Source organism: Lemur catta, chromosome 12, assembly GCF_020740605.2.
Source record: "Lemur catta isolate mLemCat1 chromosome 12, mLemCat1.pri, whole genome shotgun sequence".
NCBI lineage: Eukaryota > Metazoa > Chordata > Mammalia > Primates > Lemuridae > Lemur > Lemur catta.
The window spans coordinates 29,839,261-29,848,226 of record NC_059139.1 but is presented as its reverse complement, the minus strand read 5'-3'; the positions used below and the strand labels follow the sequence as shown (position 1 = coordinate 29,848,226).

The 8,966-nt window shown below is 34.8% G+C and overlaps 1 pseudogene; it reads left to right on the top strand.

The window, feature by feature from the left end:
- The first annotated feature begins 7,892 nt into the window (after nt 1-7,892).
- On the top strand, nt 7,893-8,236 carry LOC123648148 (annotated as a pseudogene).
- Nucleotides 8,237-8,966: the final 730 nt, after the last annotated feature.

Sequence of the window (8,966 nt, the reverse complement as noted above, 5' to 3'; positions counted from 1 at the left end):
TCAGCTTCTCGATCAAAGAGTCATAAGGAACTTTAAGGCTCATTATACATGGTATTACACTTCATTGAAAGGGTTATCAATGCTACGAAAGAGAACCCAGGTAGAGAGAACACAATTATGCTGCTATTGCTATAGAAAAAGCTATGAAAGCCATTAAGCCCAAAATAAAAATTTCTGCTGCAGAAAACTGTATCCAGATGCCGTGCATGACTTCACAGGAATTATGACAGAGCCAATCAAGAAAATCATGAAAGAGATTGTGACTATGGCAAAAAAGGTGAGGGGTGAAGGGTTTCAAGGTATGGATTTTGGAGAAAATTAAGAGTTAACAGAAACAACACCAGAGGAATTACCAGAAGATGACCTGATGGAGAAGAGTGCTTCCAAACCAATGCCAGATGATGAGGAAAAAGACATAGAAGAAACAGTGCCAGAAAACAAATTGACATTAGACAATCTGGCAGAAGGAGTCCAGTTATTCAAGCCTGCTTTTGACTTCTTTTACCACACGGATCTTTCTATGATACAGGAACTGAAACTAATGCAAATGATGGAAGAAGGACTGGTACTGTATGGAAACATTTTTAGAGAAAAGAAAAAGCAAAAAAGTCACCCAGAAATTACAAGGTATTTCTGCAAAGTTACACCAAGTGTGCCTGCCTCTCTGCCTCCGCTTTCACCTCCTCCACCTCTCCTGCCTCTGCCACCCCTGAGACAGCAAGACCAACTCCCCCCTTTCTTCCTCCTCCTCAGCCTACTCAATGTGAAGACAAGCATGGAGACCTGTATGATAATCCACTTCCATTTTATGAATAGCAAATCCATTTTCTCTTCCTTGTGATTTTCTTAATAGCATTTTCTTTTCTCTAGCTTGTATTATTAAAAGAATGCAGTATATGTTCCTGGTCAGGAAATCAAAAAAATAAATAAAGAAAAGAAAAAAGGAAAATAAAGAATAGAGTATATAACGCATACAACATGCAAAATATGTGTTAATTGACAGTTTATGTTATTGGTAAGGTTTCTGGTCAATAGTAAGCTATTTGTGTTTAAGTTTTGGGGGAGTCAAAGTTATACGTGGATTTTCGACTGCACAAGCTTGGCTCTCCTGACTCCTGCATTGTTCAAAGGTCAACAGTGTTCTTTCTCATTGGTGCTTTAATTTTCATAAACTCAAGTCCCAAAAGTAGAACTAAAAGGCCAAAAGGTGTTTTTTTAAAAACATTGTCATTGCCAGATTAGTTTACAAAAAGATTCCAATTCACATTCTTATGACAATGTATAATGTTCATGACCCTGAATCCTCAGTAGCACTGAATTTTTTTAACATAATATGGTGGATAAAAAATATTTCTTTCTTCTTGAATTTCAAATTCCCTGATCACCAGTGAGGTTAAGCATTAATACTATTCCTTTAAAATGCAAATATTGAACATACCTATAGTAGATGTCAAGACTGTATAAGCCAGTCTGAGCATGGTGGGTATACACCTTTACTCCCAGCTACCCTGGAGGCCGAAGCAGGAGGATCGCTTGAATCCAGGAGTTCAAGTCTGTAGTGTGCTATGATTGTGTCTATCAATAGCCACTGTACTCCAGCCTGGGCAACATAGCAAGACTCTCTATGTGGAAAAAAAAAGCGTATACAAAAGTTCTGGTAAATGAAGAGAAGCCAAGAAAGAAAGGTAATCTTCAGCCAGAATATTTTAAATATCATAGTAGAACATTAGGGAATTGAAATATACATTAGAACAAACCCCTCTGCACCCTTAATCCTTTCATCATAGAGACATCTGATTGCCTGTGTATGGTTGCTACCTGACCACTGTTGGAAACTGTTCTACCTGCCTGAATCTGTGTAAAGTGTGAAATAATAATTTTGCTATGCATCTAAACTTTCCTGAGTATATTCAATTATAATGGAATTCAACTACCTTTTCCCACTAATGTAGCTCTCATATAACATCTGATCTAAGGGTTAAAAGTCCACAATTGAATATGCTAAGATTGTTTATTTGGGGATAAAACATGTCAAGAAATCTGACTATAATGTTCAATGGACTTAAGTAGTATTAAGTAGCTAGAAGAAATATGCACACTAGATTGGATACTGTTTATCAGGCTCAGTGCTCCATTCTCAACAGTAAAGCCCAGAATAGGGTGGAGGCTTTAACTGTTTATTAAATAGTATTAGGGGTAATAGTAAAATCACTCAGGAAATACTAAAGATGCAGATGAGAGCATCAACTGTGGATCTGGGAATTTTCTAATCCTAGCTATTCCACTGATGAGTTTTGTAAATGTGGGCAAGTTGCTTGACTTTTCTAAGTTTCAGTTCCTGTTGTATCTAACTTGGACACAACCGTCCCATCTACTACTCCTTGGGATGTTGTGATAATAAAAAGGGGTAACATCTATTAAAGTGCTTAACCCAATTTCTGGTACCTAGAAAGCAATAATGAACATTGGCCGGTATTACAAGGATGCTTATCACCTACCAGTATATTTTCACATATTTTCCCTCTAGGATCTTGAGTAAAACATGTGGGTGTGGAACAAGAGCAGACTGATGTCTGTAACCTTAATGACCTGTATGTCTTCACACTTAAAATGTCTTAAAACATTTTGATGGCAAACAAAAGACACCTACTGCCCTAATTAGGCATTGACCCTTTCTTTAAACTATATAGGCAAATAATATTATAAATTAAGAATATCGGTACTAAAAAAAGACAAAAAAATACATAAACATAAATCTTAGTGAGTTCATGAAGTTCTCACTGATGAAATAGTAATGCAATAGACTTGATATTTCTGTCCCCCAAAATTTTGAAATCGTAACCCCCAAGGTGATGGTATTAAGTGGTGGAGGCTTTGGGAGGTGATTAGGTCATGAAGTCAGAACTCTCATAGACGGATTAGTGACCTTACAGAGGAGACCCCAGAAAGCTCGTTGCCAATGTGAGGACATCGCAAGAAGGCACCATCTATGAGCTAGAAAGGGGGCCATCGCCAGACCTTGAATCTGCCTTGATCATGGACTTCCCAGCCTTCACAACTGTGGGAAATAAATTTCTGTTGTTTATAAGCTACTCAGCTTATGGTATTTTGCTATAGCAGCCCAAACAGACTAAGACAAGTAGTGTTCTGAGGATTGAAATTTCTTCATAAATGAATAGGGTATGCCTGTTAAACCATATTCTTAGCTAACCCCATTCACCCACTGTTCCTCTTTCCTTTAGTTTCACATTTTTGCTATTTGTTTCTATAAATTCACTCATTTATTCCCAATTTTCCATTCTTATATTTGAATCATTTTATCAGTTTATAATAACCTTCATCAAATGATAGTTTGCATTTGTTTACTAGTTCAAAACTCATAAGCTGATTCAAAGCATTTGGTATAATTTCCTTTAAATCATCCTCCTCCCATCTGCATTATTTTCAATTAATTCCTAATAAACTCTTAATTGTCCATGCTCTGTAAGAGCTAGCAGACTTAAATTCTTGTTTAAGCCAATAGGTTCAACTTCTTCAACAAACAAATCTTTCATGAAAGCTGCTGACAAGCTAGAGTATTAACTGAATCTACTTTCATTGCTTCTCATTTTCCTTGATCTTCTCTAATTGTTTGGTAAACAGAGTTCTGATGCTAATAAATACGATAAAAAGTAGAGAATATAGTCCAAGGAGGCAGAATGTTCTTAAAGCTAATGTGATGCTTCTTGTGCATCAAGCTTCAACTTAAAAGCTCATAAATTAGGCAGCAATACCTCCTAAGCTCTTCTTCAACCATAAGGCAGAAGCCAAACATATCTGACAATATGTGCCATCACTTGTACCTTATACCAGCACCAAGAGTAAGAAAGTCCTGGCATGTGGCTCTGGTATGACATTTTCAATTAGAATTAATTTTTCAAAATGGAAATAATTTCATTGTTATTTTGACTATAAAAGTAATTTATACTTACCATTTTAAATTACAAAAATGTCTAAAAGAAAAAATTCCTAACAGCCCCATAGCCCATAAATAACTGCTATTAACATTTAGATGTACAAATATCCAAACATTTTTTCTATGGACAAAATTATTTCTTTAATTTGATCATTATACAATGTATAGTATACATACATCAAAACATTGCATTGTACCCCATAAATATGTACAAGTATGTATCAATTAAAATTTTTTTAGTATTTTACAAAAAGAATATATTAGACATATTCTTTTTAATAATTTATGTTAATCATTGTAAAGATTTTTCCTATTTATTGTTTCTGTAGCAAAATTACTAGAAATAGACCTAGTAAGTCAAAGATTAAAACAATTTACATTTCAACAAATAGGGTCAAATTGTCCTGTACAGCACTGAGTTTCTTTTTCTCCGTTTTTCTACTGCCAATAATTTAAATCTTTGTCAATCAGTGAGGCAAGAAAGACAAATAAGTCAATACAATAATATACAAGGGAGATGAATACATAGAAGAAGAAATACAAATGACCAGGCATAATAAAAGATGTTCAACATCAATCTAATCAAACTAATAAATCTTTAAAAAATGCAATAATAGTCCATGTTAGCAAGTGTGTGAGTACTAGATATTCTCGTATGACATTGGTAGGAATATAAACTGGGGCCATGTTTTGGCAGCATATTAGGTCACAGCAATAAAAAAACTTTTAATTTATACACTCTACAGCAATTTCACTGGTAGGAATTTATCACATAGATAATCTTGCAAAAATGCATAAACTAAGCTATACTATTAATGTTATTGGTAGCAGATTGTTTAAATAAAATATGATATATTCATACAATGCATGTTAAAAGTCAGAATATCTTGAAGATAAATTGTTAAACAAAAACACAAAGCCTAGGTTCTGAACATCCTTTTGTGTAATATGAAAAGATAAAATTATATTTTCTATAACGAGTTTAAGATATAAATTCTATACAGGGGAATGTGTATTAAAGTCATTTTTAGAAAAAAGATAATCAAGAATCTGTCCACAGTGATTATCAAGGTAAGTTCTAGATGTCTTGGTGGGAGACTAGAGGGAGGAGAATTTTATATTTCATGTTTACCATTATTTCATTCTTGGATTTTCTTACCAAGTACATGAATTACATTTTTATGGCAGCATGAATTATCATGTAAATGAAATTATGGGTAATTTTTGTTTTTTCCCATTTATTTTTGTGTATAAATAGAGAAAAAAGAGCTTTGTCTTTTTAAAATTTGATAATTCTGAGTCCATGGTTTTAGGAAAGCTCTCTGCTATTAATATCTTTCTACTTTTTTCACAAAGACTGTTTATGTTGTATGCTCATTATTTTCTCAAGACAAATGTCTTAGAAGGAGATACAAAAAGTGACACACATTTTTTTGGCTCAAACTAAGTTCATGTTATAAACAAAATTGTGTAATATCATTTCTAAGACCTTTCTCTGATCTATCAATCCACCAAGTTAAATAGCTGGAATCATTTCCAAAACAAATCCTTTTGCAGTCAGCAAAACGAAGCAATTACATGAATAAGTTTTTCCACTTGGCCTATTTCTCTGCCCATGGTTATTAATCAGTCTCACTGACTACATTTTCCATTTTACATCCACTTACAGGCACTACTCCAGGTAGCCAAACCTGTCACATTACGTAAATACAATAAAACAAAACCTTTGTCCATTGAGCAAATGGATACACTTCATATCTAATGCTTCTAGTCTTTTTGAAATCATTCAAAAAGGATGTTATAGTTTCTATAAAAGGAACTCTATTTTCATTGTATTTGGCTAACTGGAATTTATTTAAGTAAAATTATACTCCAGCTAATCTTTACTAAATTGCTGAATTAATTTAAGTTGATGCCCTTTTATCTACCAGCTCTTCCAGCCCTTTTGCTTGATTGCTTTGTCACTTTGCCTTGTCTCTTCTTCTGAATGCAAAGTATGGACATTTTTTTCTTCTAAAACAGCTGTTTCACATCAGGATTCTTGAGGATACCAGTTCTTAACTGGCTGTGCATCAAAACCATTATTTCTTTATAGCAATACTTAAGACGCACTCAAGCAGAGATTCTGATTTAATTGGCACAGAGTGGGGCCAGGGCATTTTCAAAGTTCCCCACATGACTTATTTGTGTCCCATATATTGTGGTCCTCAAGCAAGACCAAACATTTCTTCTGTCTTTATTATATTTCTCTTAATCTTGGTCCAAGTTGTTACAACTGATAAATTTCTACATACTGTTCTGCTTCAAGTGATCACAATGCTGTAACAAGTCTACTCACAACATCTATACTCTTCCTAGAAATTGCAGTGCTATAAAATTAACAGCTTTTAATTCTAAGAGCTTCAAAAATACTAATGCTTGTCCCCTAAGGTCTAGGGTGTGACCTGAGCATAGAGATATTTAAAATTTTTCCCAGGTGTAGTAATGTGCAGCCAAGATTGAGAACCATTCCATAGGGCCACAACACTTAAGAAAATTTAAATCCTGCCTTGTCAAATATAATACCCCACTTTCCCAGAAATATTCCAAGGGACACCTAACCACAGGATAATGACAGACAAAAGAAAATAAAGCACAACTACTACGTGTGCACACATTCTTCTGTTTTTGAATTTTGGTTTGAAAATATCTATGTGAGAGTTAATTTCTAGAATTCTATCTCTAGAAAACATAATTTCACTCCTCAATGTAGGACCAGCCCTAGGAAAAATGAGATTGGAAAACATTTTCCATGGTTCTTTCTCCACTTCTTTTTTCAACTTCCCTTTTTTCTCTTCTCAATATCTTCACTGATACCCAGGAATCTCTATGTCGTAATCTTTGAGGGCTTCACTCTCAGCTAGTTAGTTGAAACATTAGCTTTCGAAAGTTTAATATTCTCTCACAAGTATGTAGAGTATCTACATTTAATAGGGCAAGCTAAGATTTTAAATCTCTTTCCAGAAATACCACATGTACTCACCCTATTAATCAGAAGTTTGTCTCTGAACCAAGACAGAAATTCACAGTTAGAAAACAAATTGCTATAGTACTTTCCCACAGTCCAGGTATGTATAGTATCGTCCTGATTTTAGCAACAAAAATTCCATGTACAGAAAATCCCACATTCCTCATTTCTTCCTTGGAAGATTAGTCATCCTATTTCTATCTACCTCTCTCCCTTTCACAATTGGCTCATAACTATGGCAGTCACAGTTTTTAAAAAATTTTGTTTTAGTGTGTTACTCACTGTTCTTTCATTTTTAAAATAATTTATGCTTAAGAAACATTGGAAATATATGAAATAGTAAGGAATGAAACAGAAACCATTGGTGGAAATAATCACTATTAAAATGTAATATCCTCCCTTTCAATTTATATTTATATTGATTTATATGGATACCTATTAATGACAAAAGAAAAAAATCAGAGATTAATGCCTGTGAACCAGATATCCTTTACTTCTAGACATTATTAGACAAACATGTAGCTCGATTCTGTCTATCTAAGCTCCCTTTTACAGACTTCATGCAAATTAGCCCTCTTCTATTAAGACATCATTTCTTCACATAGAATAAATATGGTTATTGACATATAAGCTTTCTTAGTTATACTACAATTCGTGTTTCCCTAAATTTGTAGTAGTTGGGTTTTGAATGATTACTCCTAAAGAAGGTTGGTCTTACCTCTTCTAGTTTGCTTTTTCGTTTTTAAATTCAATTTTTGTAACATAAGTATTAATATAATTTGGGGTATCTTTTTGCTCATTCGAATTCTCTCTCAAAGTTCATGTGTATTTCTATATTTATGTATTTGTATACTGTATATGACAGTATAGAGAATAATAATGAGATTATACAAGGGTGACTTTCAGCCAGCTGACTTTCCACCTAGATCCATGGCTCAGTGTGTCCTTAACCTCTCATAGAAGACCCTGGCTGTAGTGAACACTGCTGTGACTTAATTGGAGCCTCGATTAACCACATTTTGGTACTATGTCACAGTTGTGCTGGTTCCTCCAACCCCTGCTGCCAGATACCTAGAACTTTTCAGAGTCTGAAAAAAATAGTCAGTAGAGCTCAAACTGGTAACTTCAAATAGCTCACAGTTAAGGAAGTTGTACTCAGTGGGTTGGTGGCCACTGAGGTATGGATGTGGTTTTGTATTAGAGAGATCATAGGCAAGTGTAGCATCAATGGCTATAATATTGAAGACCAATCTTTGAAATCTGATTATATTTGACTTATTATTTGAGTGTTCTTAGAGCATGTTCGATCAGACTGCTATCTGAATAAAATAAGATGTGTCCAAAAAATGGGATTATACTATACATATAGATGTGTGTCCTGCTGTTTTGAAGTAAATTAAATATTTAATATAAGGAATAATATTTATGAAATGTATATAGGATATTTGACTAGTAATATAACAATACTGTATCCACCTCCAAGTTTTAAGACTAGGACATTGAAATACCTGGGAAGCCCACCTGCTTTGACCAGCATCTCTTTTCCCTGGTCTGCTTTAATCATTTATTGCATCCCAACTAATTTGTCCTCAGACCCCTTCCCAAACACTCTACTACTCTGTTCCGTATTTCAGAGAAATACATTTCCCAGTGTCCTTTGCCCTCCAATTTCTCAGTGGGTTAGCCAGTGGGAGACAATGGAAGATGCCGGGGTAACATCTCCTTGTCTCCCTGGTATTTCCAGAAAAGCCTGCCTCTTCTCTGTGGGTCCAACTCCTGCCAGATGGCCCCTCCGTCCATGAACTCAGCTCCTGCTAGGCAATGCTGATCTTAGTGCCAGCATCTGCCTGAGGTCCTGGCCTCTTAGCTCTGATGACAACACCTTCTCAGCCATTTTCCTTCTAGTCCTAGGGCAGTACTGGTTTCCTGCTCTTGAGTTGCTGACTCATCATGCCTGGTTTGGCTTCTGTCATCCATTACCTGTATTAAATCACCTCTGCTTGA